This window comes from Dermacentor andersoni, chromosome 3 (assembly GCF_023375885.2).
Source record: "Dermacentor andersoni chromosome 3, qqDerAnde1_hic_scaffold, whole genome shotgun sequence".
Classification (NCBI taxonomy): domain Eukaryota; kingdom Metazoa; phylum Arthropoda; class Arachnida; order Ixodida; family Ixodidae; genus Dermacentor; species Dermacentor andersoni.
In genome coordinates, this window is record NC_092816.1 from 207465600 (window position 1) to 207479258 (window position 13659).

The 13659-nt window shown below is 49.9% G+C and overlaps 1 pseudogene; it reads right to left on the reverse strand.

Annotated features, from left to right (window-relative positions):
* Positions 1-765: 765 nt before the first annotated feature.
* On the reverse strand, positions 766-942 carry LOC140216857 (U2 spliceosomal RNA; annotated as a pseudogene).
* Positions 943-13659: the final 12717 nt, after the last annotated feature.

Genomic DNA, 13659 nt, shown 5'->3' on the forward strand with positions numbered 1-13659 from the left:
ATATTACCAGGCTTATCTTTCAGTGCATACATCTTGGTTTGTCCTATGCCAAGTTTCCTACTCACTGATTTCAGGCTGCGTCCATTTTTTACGCCTTCTTCAGTCTTTCTCACGTTATAATCTCAAATATCCCTTCTTTTCGCCTTGTTGATCAGTTTTGACAGTTCTGCGAATTGTATCTTACCTCCTGAGTTGGACACTTTAATTATTCGTCGTTTCTTGATTAGCTCCTTTGTTACTTGGGAGAGCTTGCCTGCCGGTTGCCTTGGTACCTTGCCTCCCACTTCAATTGCTGCCTCTGAAGCCAGCCATTTCATTACTTTGTATTTTGTAAAAGAAAGTGTAAAGTGCTCGCGGTAGCCCAAGTTATCCATTGCTTGCAAAGCATCTTTCCGCAAAGTAGTAGGTTAGCTTAGCGCTTTCGATGTACAGTTGCTCCAAACTAAATGACAATACCACAGGTGGCAGCGACTAAATGAGTTGTCAGTAAAGGGTTTTTCTTTCACTTGAAGGGCCTGTCAGCTTCTTCTAAGAAAACTTGAAATTCGACAGAGTTTTACAGCAACATCACGCATGGGGTAGCCCCACAGCACACTTTCGCGTAAAATTATACCTTTTAATTTAGCGATCGGGGAAAATTCAATCTCGTTGTGACAACGCTTAGAAGGCATGCACGTAGTTGATTTTGAGTGAAATAGAATAGCTTCTGTTGTACAGCGAAGCTTTATGGGGCTAGTTTCCAGCGGATCGGTGTCCGTAGACCACAAACCGTGGGCCGATCGCGAAGATATTGGAATACCGCGCCCACCATCGACGGAGGTGAAGCAAGCTTCAAGCACTCCCCCATTTTGCAAAAATAAGTTTGATATTTTGGCTCCATATACAACCCTTATCACATATTAAGCTGACAACAGATACTCCACTTTCATCCGCGTCGGCCATGTCTACCTTCGCAACCCCCATTCCGTCGCATTCAAAGCGTTTGCATAACTCCTTTCTTTTCGCTCTCCTGTGGTGGCGATACCGTCGCAACGCAATGAGTGTCTACTTTCCTCCGGTTGCTTAGGGTGGTCCCATTGTCTGCATGAGTGTATATAAAAATCAGGGTAAATGAGACAATACCTTTGTTAAATATTCTGTGTCACCTCTGAGTCGTATGCTAAACAGCTTCGCTTGTCATCCACCTTCACAGAGTGGAATGGCTCATAATTTTTTAGTAGTTTATATTTAGGAAATTCGCAATAGACCATGAATTGGAGTATGTTTAATATGTTCACTGTGTCAAATAATTATTCAATATCAGAACCGATAAAAAATCTGCATATATTACACAAGACATAGACTTGTTCTTACGATGCCGTTTATATAGACATTAAATAAGAATTGCCCCAGTATACAGCCTGGCGGCACCCCACATATCTGTTCCCCAAAAGCAGATAACTCACTCTGTATGTTAACAACTTGTGTCTGCCACGTATTTGTTCACCAAAAGCAGATCGCTCACTTTGTATGCAAACAGCATGTATCTGATTACTTCAGTAGCTAATAATCAAATCCAACACAACGCCACGAATTCCACAGAAAGGTTATCTTTTTGATAGCGAGTCATTATTGATTCTGTCAAATGCCTTTGAATCATCTTCTCAGGTTAAGAGGAAGATTTAGCTCGGGCCCAACTCCGACGCGGCCTATTCAAATACATGTAAAACGCAACAACGTTTTTTTGAGACAACTCCGCAACCGATTCTAATAAAGCTTGTTTCATTTGAGAAAGAAAGTTAAATTGTAGTGATTGTTGGAAACGAAATTTCGATTCAGGGCTTGAATTTTGTTAAAAATATTTTGAAATATTCGATCGCTTGAAAAAAATAGAAGCCCGAAGTTTACAAATTCATAGCTCTGCATCAAGAACAGATATTGCGGTTCTGCAAACGGACTCATCATTCATTCATTCAAAGCGAACAAATTCGATATGTCATTTTACATCTTACGTGACTTTGTTACGTTGGTCACGAGGGCGTTGCAAAAGCTGTATTTTCATATTACTAAATTTTCTTTATATTCATTTGTAACATATCAATCTTGTCCGCTTTAGATGTATTATTAGATGCAATTCACAGAATTGTATTATCATATATCGGTACTGAGTTAGTGAGTTGTAAACTTGGTAGTTTTGTTTTTGAAAATGTTCGATTTTGCCAATTTTTAATCAAAAATTGACAGCCTAACTTAAATATTGCAAACCAACAGCCACTACATTTAAGGTTTTCTTTTTTAAATGCAGCAAATCTCGTCAAATTTGGTGCTGTGGTTGCCGAGAAAAACGAATTCTCCTTTTACATTTATTTAGATAGGAGAACCCGAGCTAAAGCTTCCTCTTTAGGCACGCCTGACTTAACACATTTGCAGCAATAGAACCAGGGATTCAATTTAGTGATTCACGTATTCTATTTGTGTTCGTACACATCAATTTAAAACGATGCTTGTACATGTTATTGCACCATGGTATAATGATTGCTCGAGGTGCATCCAAATAAAATTTCTATAAATGTAAGAAATGTCTTTGCGCTTTGTAAGCCTAAATTTCGGGGTTATTGAATCAGCGCACGCAGCCTTGAGTAGCAGTTCTCGGCAGCACGAATAATGTATAAGTTGAGGCAGGTGTACAGGCGGAGCACATATTGTCACCCAGCTATGGCAACTAAAACAGTTTACCACCGGCAGATTGGGAAAAAACGTCTGCCTTCAGCGATGGCTGGTCATCGGAGAGCCCGCGCGCAACAACGAACTTCGTCGTTCTCGCCTTAAGGGTCCCGTGTCAACACGTGCAAACTTATTTCATGTCATTGCTCCCCTCTCAAAAGCGACCGGCCCGGTCGCTTCAAGGGTCATCTTTCTTTCCCCGCCCCCATTCCCCATTACGCTGCGCCGTGCTCCCATATGGGCTGCAGAACTGAGCGTGTTTTCCCTCTCCAAAATCACGAAGAAGCGGGCGCGCACTATGGGCAAGAATGCCAACATGAAAAGACAAAAAAAAAACATACAGGAATGTACACAATGCTAAAGCGGTTTGTGAGGGTTGCTTAGCCCTGGCGTGCGTAGTACGGCTTCATCCGTACTACGTGGACGACTTCAGCACGGGGACGGCGTCGGTTCGCACCAGGATCATAACTTTGAGACACCACCTCGTAGTTCACATCACTTAGGCGGCGTACAACTTCGTACGGGCCGAAGTAGCGGCGCAACAATTTCTCTGAGAGCCCACGGTGTCGGATAGGTGTCCACACCCACACGCGGTCGCCTGGGAAGTACTGGACATTCCGTCGGGTCCGGTTGTAACGGTAGGCGTCGGTATTCTGCTGGGTGCGGATGCGATTCCGAGCAAGCTGGCGAGCTTCCTCGGCTTTCTCGACGAAATCTTCAGTGGTGTCATTCCTTGTGGTTCCGTGGTCTACCGGGAGCATGGCGTCTAAGGGGGTGGTAACGCGACGTCCGAAAACAAGCTCGAACGGTGTAAACTCGGTGGTCTCCTGCACAGCGGTATTGTAAGCAAACGTGACGTATGGCAAAATTTCATCCCATGTTTTGTGTTCCACATCAATGTACATGGAGAGCATGTCGGCTAATGTTCTGTTTAGGCGCTCTGTTAAGCCGTTAGTTTGGGGATGATAGGCTGTGGTCTTTCGGTGGGCAGTGTGCGTCAGGGTGACGACTTGTTGCAATAACTCCGCTGTAAACGCTGCACCGCGATCAGTAATGAGTACAGCGGGTGCACCGTGGCGAAGCACGATGTTGTGGACGAAGAAGCTGGCGAGTTCAGCAGCAGTTCCCCGCGGCACAGCTTTCGTCTCCGCATAGCGAGTTAAATAGTCAGTTGCCACGATTATCTACTTATTTTGCAAGGATGACGTGGGGAACGGCCCAAGAAGGTCCATTCCCACTTGCTGGAACGGCGCCGGAGGCGGATCCAAAGGCTGAAGGAGGCCGGCTGGCTTGACGGGTGGAACTTTACGCCTCTGACAGTCACGGCACGTTCGCACATAGCGCTGAACCGACGAAAATAGGTGCGGCCAATAGTATTTTTGCAGTATGCGCGCTAATGTCCTCGCGAAGCCTAAGTGGCCAGCACAGGGATCGTCGTGACACGCCTGTAAAACTTCCTCGCGCAGTGCCGTTGGAACGACGAGAAGGAACGTTTCGTGGCTATTCTCGAAATTTTTCTTGTACAGGACACCGTTTCGCAGGCAGTACGACGTCAATCCTCGTGAAAGTGGGCGTGGGACAACCACGTCAGCTCCCTCGAGATATCGGATGACTGGAAGCAGCTCAGAGTCGGTACGTTGATAGTCAGCCATGCGAACCACGTCGACGACACCAAGAAACGGCAAATCTAGCTCCAAGTCGGAGAATGTCAAGGGAATAGGAGAACAGGACAAGCAGTCAGCGTCGCTATGCTTATGGCCGGATCTGTAGACAACAGTTATGTCGTATTCCTGAAGGCGGAGGCTCCAACGAGCGAGGCGACCTGACGGGTCTCGTAGATTGGCAAGCCAGCAGAGCGAGTGGTGATCACTGACCGCTCGAAATGGCCGGCCGTATAGTAGGGTCGGAACTTGCTGATGGCCCACACGACTGCTAAGCATTCTTTTTCGGTCGTTGAATAATTAGCTTCTGCTTTTGTCAGACTATGACTCGCGTACGCAATTACACGCTCTGCGCCATCTTGCCATTGAACCACAATGGCCCCGAGTCCTACGTTACTGGCGTCGGTGTCTATTTCAGTTGCCGCGGTGTCATCAAAATGCGCCAACACTGGAGTGGATTGAAGGTGTTTACGCAATTCGGTGAAGGCCTGCTCTTGTTCTTCCGTCCACGCAAAGGGCACATCTTGTCGCGTCAGTCTCGTGAGCGGTTCAGCAATCCTTGAGAAGCCTTCAACAAAACGACGGTAGTAAGCGCAGAGGCCCAGGAACCGCTGAACAGCCTTTTTGTTTTTAGGACGAGGAAACTCGGCAACGCGTCAGCGAGTTTTTCTGGGTCTGGTCGTACTCCTTGGCAGCTGACCACGTGGCCTAGAAACTTGAGTTCCTGGAAGCCAAAGTAACATTTTTCAGGCTTGATGGTGAGGTTGGCCTTGCGTATTGCGGTAAGAACACTTCGTAGCCGGGCGAGATGTTCATCGAACGTGCTGGAAAACACAACAACGTCGTCTAAGTACACCAGACACGTCTGCCACTTTAGTCCAACGAGTACAGTAATCATCATTCGTTGGAACGTAGCAGGAGCGGAACAGAGAGTGAAAGGCAGCACTTTAAATTCGTACAGCCCATCGGGAGTCACGAAGGCGTTTTTTCACGGTCACGCTCGTCCACTTCGATTCGCCAGTAGCCTGACTTTAGGTCTAACGAAGTAAAGAACTGAGCATGACGCAAACGGTCCAAAGCGTCATCGATCCGTGGCAGGGGATAAACGTCGCGTTTGGTGACTCGGTTAAGCCGTCTGTAGTCAACGCAGAAGCGGAGTGCGTTGTCTTTCTTTTTTACTAGTACGACAGGCGATGCCCACGGACTTGTCGACGGCTGGATGACGTCATCATTTAGCATCTCTTGAACTTGACGCTTAATCGCCTCCCGCTCCATAGGTGACACGCGATAAGGATGCTGACGAACAGGCCGCGCCGACTCCTCTGTAACGATCCGGCGTTGCGTAAGGGAAGTGCGCTGGACTTTGGATGCCGTGGAGAAACAGCTGGAGAATTCTGTCAGTAGGCCCTGCAGCTGATCCCTCTGTACATCTGCTAAGTCAGCATTAATGTGGACGCGGGTATTCAGGCTGGCGTGAGTTGTTGCATCCGGTGAAGTCACTTGTAACATGCCGATGTCGGAGAAGTCAGTAATGTCGTTCAGGAATGCCACAGCTGTACCTTGAGAGACGTGCTGATATTCATGGCTGAAGTTGGTCAGCAAAACTTGCGAGCACTTATGCTGTATTCGAACAAGGCCCCGGGCGATGCAGATGTGTCTTTCGTGCAGCAGCGGGATATCTGCCTCGGCAATACCCTTATAGCCGTCGAATGCGTCGCAGGTGACGAGGGTGACTACGCTGCTCCGTGGCGGCACCGTGAGGTTCTCGTCAACAATCCTCAAGGCGTTGACATACGTGTCGTCAGTGCTGCTCCCTGCTAAGGCCTGCGCCGTCGAAAACGTTACCCGCGACTTTTGTAAGTTAATCACAGCTCCATTAGCCTGCAGAAAGTCCATTCCCATAATTAGGTCCCTCGAACAGCTTGGGAGGATAACGAAATCTCCGAGGTACGTAAACCCACGAATGCTCACGCGCGCTGTGCATCTTCCTACCGGGGTTAGCAGATGGCCTCCCGCAGTGGGAATCTGCGGCCCAGTCCACTTGGTAGAAACTTTCTTTAGCTTGCAGGCAAGGTCCATGCTCATAACTGAGGTGTCCGCTCCAGTGTCGATTAACGCCGTTATTTCTTCGTCGTCTATGGTGACGGGAATGTTCGACGTTACTACCTCTCGTAAGGTGTTTGACTCCGTCTGTACGTCCGCGTCGTTCTGTTTTCGTCGTTGTCGTCGTAGTGGAGGATCTTGCGTACGGTCGTCGTCAGCGGCCTCTCCTCCGAAGGTCGCTGAACTCAGTTTTCCCGACCCGCTGGGCTAGGTGAGCGGCGTCTCAGAGCGCCGCGAGTAAAGGTTTGGCTTGGTGATGGTGACCTGTAACGAGCAGCCGGCCATCGCTGATCAACATTGCGACGATTCGCGACGAAACTCTCTATTTCCGGCGGCCGCTCACCAGGTCGGGGACGAGGTGCATTCGGCGAGAATCCACGGAGCCCCACATGACGATAAGCACACATTCTGTAGATGTGTCCGGCTTCGCCACAATGAAAACAAAGGGGCTTGTAGTCTGTGGTGCGCCAGACGTCGCTCTTCCTAGTCCTTGCTTCGGCGATGTGCGGTGGGCTGCGGGGCGGCCTGAAGCTTACGTCCATTTGTTGAGTGGGGTGTACCATGCCGCACGCACTTGAGGGTGACGGACGGCGTACTGCTTCAGCGTAGCTCATTGCGGCGTGCGGTCCCTGCTGTGGTGCCTCGTACTGTCTAGGAATATGGACGGCCTGTCGTACTTCGGCGCGCACCATTTCTGCAATGGAAAGTTGTCCCACAGGGGCAGTGGTCGTCTGCAGCTTCTGCAGTTCCTCCTTGACGACAGCCTTGATGAGTTCTCGCAAGGCGCCAACGTCGTTACCAAGGGTAACGGCAGAGAGCTCCCTTGAAATCATGGCGTGGCGGTTGTTTTGCCTGGCCCGCTGTTGAAGGGCCTTTTCCATAGTAGTGGCTTCGTCATGGAACTCGGCAAGTGTCGCCGGCTGATTTCGAATGAGGCCAGCAAAGATTTCCTCTTTGACGCCGGGCATGAGATGGCGCACCTTCTTTGTTTCAGTCATCAAAGGGTCCGCACGTCTGAAAAGCCGATTCATGTCTTCTACGTACGCCGTCACTCGCTCATTCGGGCCTTGAATTCTTGCCTCCAACGCTAACTCCGCCCTCTCCTTCCTGTCCGCCCTGGCGAAGGCATTGAGGAACTGCCTACGAAATTCTTCCCATGGCGTCAGTGTCACCTCGTGGTTCTCAAACCATGTTTTCGCGGAATCCTCAAGAGGGAAGTACACGTAACGTAGCTTACGCTCGTGGTTCCAGTCGTTGAGGTTGGCAACCCGGTCAAAATGGTCAAGCCAGTCATCGGCGTCCTCTGAAGCACTTCCGTGGAACAGATTCGGCGTCCGGATGTGATTGACGACAACGTGCGATGCTGCAGGAGTGGCAGGAGGTGGTTGGGTCGTCATTCTAGTTCGTTCGGGTAGCAGACCATGCTGTGGCTGGAGTCCCTGGAGGCGTCGGCTGGCACGTACGTGCACAGGGGTAAGCTCGGTTGAACTACTCGCCGGGCTTAGGTCTGGGGTAAGCTACGGAGATCTTAACATCGACCGTACCCCGCACGTCCACCAGAAAATGTCACCCAGCTATGGCAACTAAAACAGTTTACCACCGACAGATTGGGAAAAAACGTCTGCCTTTAGCGATGGCTGGTCCTCGGAGAGCCCGCGCGCAACAACGAACTTCGTCGTTCTCGCCTTAAGGGTCCCGTGTCAACACGTGCAAACTTATTTCGCGTCAGTATTACAGTGCGCGAGCCTATATATTCTCAAGGGGAGAAAAGGCACTTGACAATATATTTACACAATTTATACAACGGGCGGAAGACAAGGATTCAAGATGGGGCCCGTGCGCACGACCATCGGCGATCGTCGTCTCCGTCAGTCCTCTCAACATCGTTCGCTCATGCAGCACTGCGTAGCGTGACCCCCAACGGCGAAGAAGCGCTATCCTGGCGCATGGTAGGTTTGAGTGATATCGCTTCAGTCTAGCGACGTTAACGATATCAGAGGAGGATGGCGGTGTGGAGGTTTCGTGTGGTTGGAACTCGTAGGTCACGTCGTCACTTGACGCAAGACACGGTACGGGCCCGAGTAGGGTGTAATCAGCTTCTCACAAAGACAAACTTGCCATGCTGGTTTCTAAAGAAGCACGATGCCACCAGGGTTAAAGTTCGCAGCGCGGTGGCGAGCGTCGTATATGCGTCGTTTTTTTTTTTTTTTTTTTTTTTGCGGAAGTGGCCACACGTAGGCATGCAATCTCACGTGCCTCGGTCGCTCTAGATATGGCATCTCGAGCATATTCTGACGTTGTATCGAGAACTGCTGGGAGGATCGTGTCAAACGGTAGTCTAGGGTCTCATCCAACAAGAGAAAAAATGGAGAGGAACCAGCAGAACCATGGCGGGATGTATTGTAGGCGAATGTGACGAATAGCAAAGCGACATCCCAGTCACGGTGGCCGGTGTAGACGTACATTGCGATCGTTTCTGTGATAGTTCTAATGTTCCGCTCTTTTACGCCGTTGTTCAGAGGGTGATACGTCGTTGGAAACTTACAATTAGCAGCGCAGTTGTGCAAGATGTCCTGGACAACCTGTGAGGGAAAGTAGCGGCCCCGGTCCTGCAAGGAGTTGTCGGGGAGCGCCATGATTAAGTGTCACTGCGTCGAGAGGGAAGTGATAGAGGAAAGGGCCCAAGGAGATCAAGACCAATTCAAAAGAACAGCGAATATGGTATTTCAACGGGATGAAGACGGCCAGCTTGTAGGGCTGCTGGTTTTTTGCGGTGCTGACAAGATTTACAGGAGGCCACGTAACCGCAAACGGAACGGTGAATACTGGGCCAGAAGAAACAACGCCGAACATAGTCATGTGTCTTTGAGACTCCCAGATGACCAGCGGTTGGGATATCATGCAACTAAACGAGCACAGTCTCACGCATATGCTTGAGAACGAGCAGTAGCAGTTCAGGACCATCATGTTGTAACGATACAATATGCAATTTGCAGCACAGACATACGCGAAAAGGTTGAAGTTGGCCGGTCCGTCAGGCTGAGAATGATGTCTCTCAGGTAAGGGTCACGTCATTGCTCATCGGCGATGCCACCAAACGCGGTAAGCGCGAGGACGCAGGTTGACTAGCAGGTCTGAGGCTGGTCTGGTGGGTCCACTGGATGACGTGATAAGCAATCAGCGTCCTCATGGAGTCGGCGTGTCTTATACACCACTGTGTAAGAGTACTCTTGCAGCCGTAGAGCCCACCAACGGAGATGTCCAAGCGGATATTTTAAAGAGCAAAGGGCGTAGTGGTCGGTGATAACTGTTATAGGCCGTCCGTAGAGGTAGGGGTGAAATTTACCTACTTACCAAACGAGGAATAGGCATTCACGTTCGGTAATCGAATAATTGCGTTCGGCTGGTGACGGAAGACGGCTAGCGTACGCAATGACACGGTCACTACCGTTCTGTCGTTGTGCCAAAACATCGCCGTTACCGTGGCCGCTGGCGTTGGTGCCAACCTCCGTTGGGGTGGACACGTAAAAGTGGCCGAGAATCGGTGGCGACGTGAGTCGCGTCGACAGCTCAGCGAATGCGCTAGCTTGGTCGGGACCCCGGACAAAAGTCGCGTCCTTCATAAGAAGTTCTGTTAGAAGGCGTGCGATATCAAAAAAGTTTCGCACGAATCTGCGAAAGCAGGATTAGAGGCCTACAAAGCTTCGAACGGCAGTTGCGCAGGTGGGCACAGAAAAATCATTGACCGCGCGAACTTTTTCCGGATCAGGACGGACACTGGGAGAGTCGACGAGGTGTCCGAGCACAGTAAGCTTCCGGTGGCTGAAGTGACACTTCGTCGAATTGAGCTGAAGTCTCGCCTTGCGGAACACTGAAAGAACTGTCGAGAAACGGTCGAGGTGTCTGTAAAAAGTCGACGAAAAGGCAATGACATTATCGAGGTAGCACAAGCAGACTGACTGTTTTAAGCAGTGAAGGAGGGCGTCCATCATTCGTTCGAATGTGGCAGGAGCATTGCATAGCGCTGGCGTCACTGATAGAGACCATCAAGTGTAATAAACGCCGTCTTTTCGCGATCCATGTCGTCAATTGCAATCTGCTAATACCCGGAACGAAGGTCTATCGAAGAAAAATACTTGGAGCCACTGAGGCCGTCAAGGCCGGTATCTATCAGAGGTAAGGGATACACGTCTTTATTTGTTACTTGGTTAAGATTCCGGTAGTTGATACAGAAGCGCCAGCTGTCGTCCTTCTTTCTAAGGAGCACGATAGGAGATCTCCATAGGCTTGACGAAGATTCGGCGATATCACGGGCAAGCATTTTGTCAACTTCCTTCTGTATAACTTGGCGCTCAGTGGAGGAGACACGATAGGGACGTCGGTGTAGGGGTTTGACATCGCCGATGTGAATCCTATGCTTGACAAGTGTTGTTTGGCCAAGTGGTCGGTCACTGAGATCAAAAAGGCACTGGTATGACAAGAGCAAGCCCTCTTCTGATCTCAGCTGGGCTGTATATGTGCAACAGGTGACAAAAAAAGCAATGAACAGGTTGTTTGTCCTCAAACGAAGACTACCTTACGCTACCACAGATACAAAACGGCTATCGTACATCACTTTTGTTAGGCCGATAGTGGAATATGCGAATATAGTGTGGTTCCCCTACACAAGGAGGAGAAAATAACTTTATTGAGTCCTGAGGAACCCCTCCCCACCCACTCTTGGTTTAGTGGTCGGCAGGGGTCGCGGGCCACACCCACGTTAGGACGGGAAGCCCGTGAGCCTCCGCCCTTTCGTGAACCCTCTAGACGGACCGGAGCTGGGTCTGGTGGTCGTCGCTTCGCAGGGTGTCCACCCAATCTTCTTCTTTGCTGAACACGGTGCCGCTTAACGCGGAGCATTGCCAGAGCATGTGCGATAGCGGGCAGTACGATTCGCCGCAATCCGGACATTGCGGCTCTCCGTCCGGTGAATAAAGGCTCAGTCTGCCTCTCGAGGGGAACGACCTTGTTTGGAGCATTCTGAATATAGATGACTGTGGTCTAGTGAGTTTAGCGTGGGGGAGCGGGAAGGTCCTCCTCGACAGCTGATAGTGCGTTGTTAATTCGTTGAAGGTGAGCAGCGGGTCTCGGTGCACCCCTCCCTCCCCGCCACTTCGCTCGCCACGATCGCCGCGGTGCATGAGTCCTCGCGCGCGTCCGTGCGCCAGCTCGTTGGCGTTGGGAATGTCGGGGTGCACGTCGGCCCCCATGTGGGCTGGAAACCATTTGAGGATGTGATGACCCGTGGCTTCCTTGCTGCCGAGGACGGCCGCCGCTTCCCGCGATATCGAGCCCTAGACGAATGCTCTGGCCACCGATTGCGAATTTGTGTATACGTAAGGACGTTCGGGGTCCCTCATTGCCATGGCTATTGCCACCTGTTCGGCCACCTCGGACATTACCCCCTTGACCGATGCTGCGTTAATGATCGTACCATCCCAGCGTATCGAGACGGCCGCGTACCGGTCGCTGCGCCCGTACAGGGCCGCGTCTACAAATGCCGCCAGTCCCGGGCAGTTGGCGGTCGATTTCAGCAGTGCTCGGGCCCTCGCCTTTCTGCGCCCCTCGTTGAACTGCGAGTGGATGTTTCTCGGAGGTGGTTCTACCTTGAAAGTGCCCCTGACCACCGCGCTGAGCGCGACCTTGCGTGCGTTGCACTCTGCCTCTGCATTTATCCCTGCTTCTTCTAGGATGCGTCTGCCGGCCCTGGTGGTCGACAGCCCCACGACCTGTGCCTTGGCCTGTGCTTCGATGATTTCTGCTAGCGAATTGTGGACCCCTAACCGATCGAGTCCCTCCATGCTTGTAGTGATCGGAAGATCTAGCACCCTCTTGATGCTCTTGCGCATCAGTGTGTCTATCTTGGCCGCGTCTCTCTTGGTCCATTTTAGCGCCGAGGCTACGTAATTTACGTGACTCATGAGGAAGGCGTGGTAAAGTCTGATGAGATTGCTCTCGCTGAGCCCTCCCCTGTGGTTCGTCACCCTGAGGATGAGCTGGAGCATGTTCTCCGTTTTGGACGTGAGTCTCATGACCGTTTGCGTGTTACCGCCTTACGCCTCAATTAACAGCCCCAGGATTCTTATAGTGTCCACTCTGGGGATCGGCCCTACACAAAAACCATCATTTATATGCTGGAAGCCGTAGAGCGCAAGACAGCAATATTTATCTTTAACAGCTAATACCGAACTGATCCTCCTACTGAGCTACTGCAGCGAGCAGAGTTGTCTACGCTTTGTGACAGAGGCAACATGCATCGTCTGAAATTATTTTATGAATTGTTAAACGGTCACTGTAAAACCAATGCCACAGCCTTCGCTACTGCTCAAGAAAAAGTGAAAACTGCGCCAAAAGCATGACCACATCTTTAAAGAATATTTTTGCAACAACAATTCGTTCCGTTTTTCGTTTTTTTCCTCAAGTAATAAGGGAATGGAATGCGCTTGACCTACTTACTGTAGCTTAGACAGCACTGGAAAGGTTTCTAGAAAGAATTGAAGATATCATCCTGGAGCTCCTAAGCTCCTAATACTTACGTCCATCTGTAGGCTTTTCATTTAACGATTATTTTCGTCGTCCGTTCCTGTGTTCTTCTCATTTGGAACCCCAGTATTTTGATGTTGTATATTGTATGTATATAAAGATGTTACAAATGTCCCCATGAATATAAGAGACCGTTGCATATGTTTTTGAAATTTTTTGAGTGAGTTATTACCTATACTTTTGTAATGTTGGTATTTTGTTCCCACTCCTGTAACAATCCCTGCTAGAGGAGTGACACTACATTGAAATAAATTAATAAATAGTGAGATCATTTAGATATACAGTACGGCAGCTTAAGATAAACGTTTCTGTTAATAGCGGCCTTCTTGTTATATATTTGAAATACCAATTTAAAACGCGATTCCCTTCACGAGAGGAGATTATGTTATCTTTAGGCCAGACCCCTCCAGCAAGGGCAGGTGATGAGATCTGCGTGTTCTTATTGGTAGGGCAGAGTCACGTGGAGGCGCTCCCTCCGTCTCGACAAAAAAAAGCACGCGAACACCTGCACGAATACGACGTTTCGTTTTCTTGGTATTTTGTTTTTAATTGCATCGGTTCCATGATACTCTCTCGTAGTCACCATTCTGTGCTGCATACGCCAATGCAT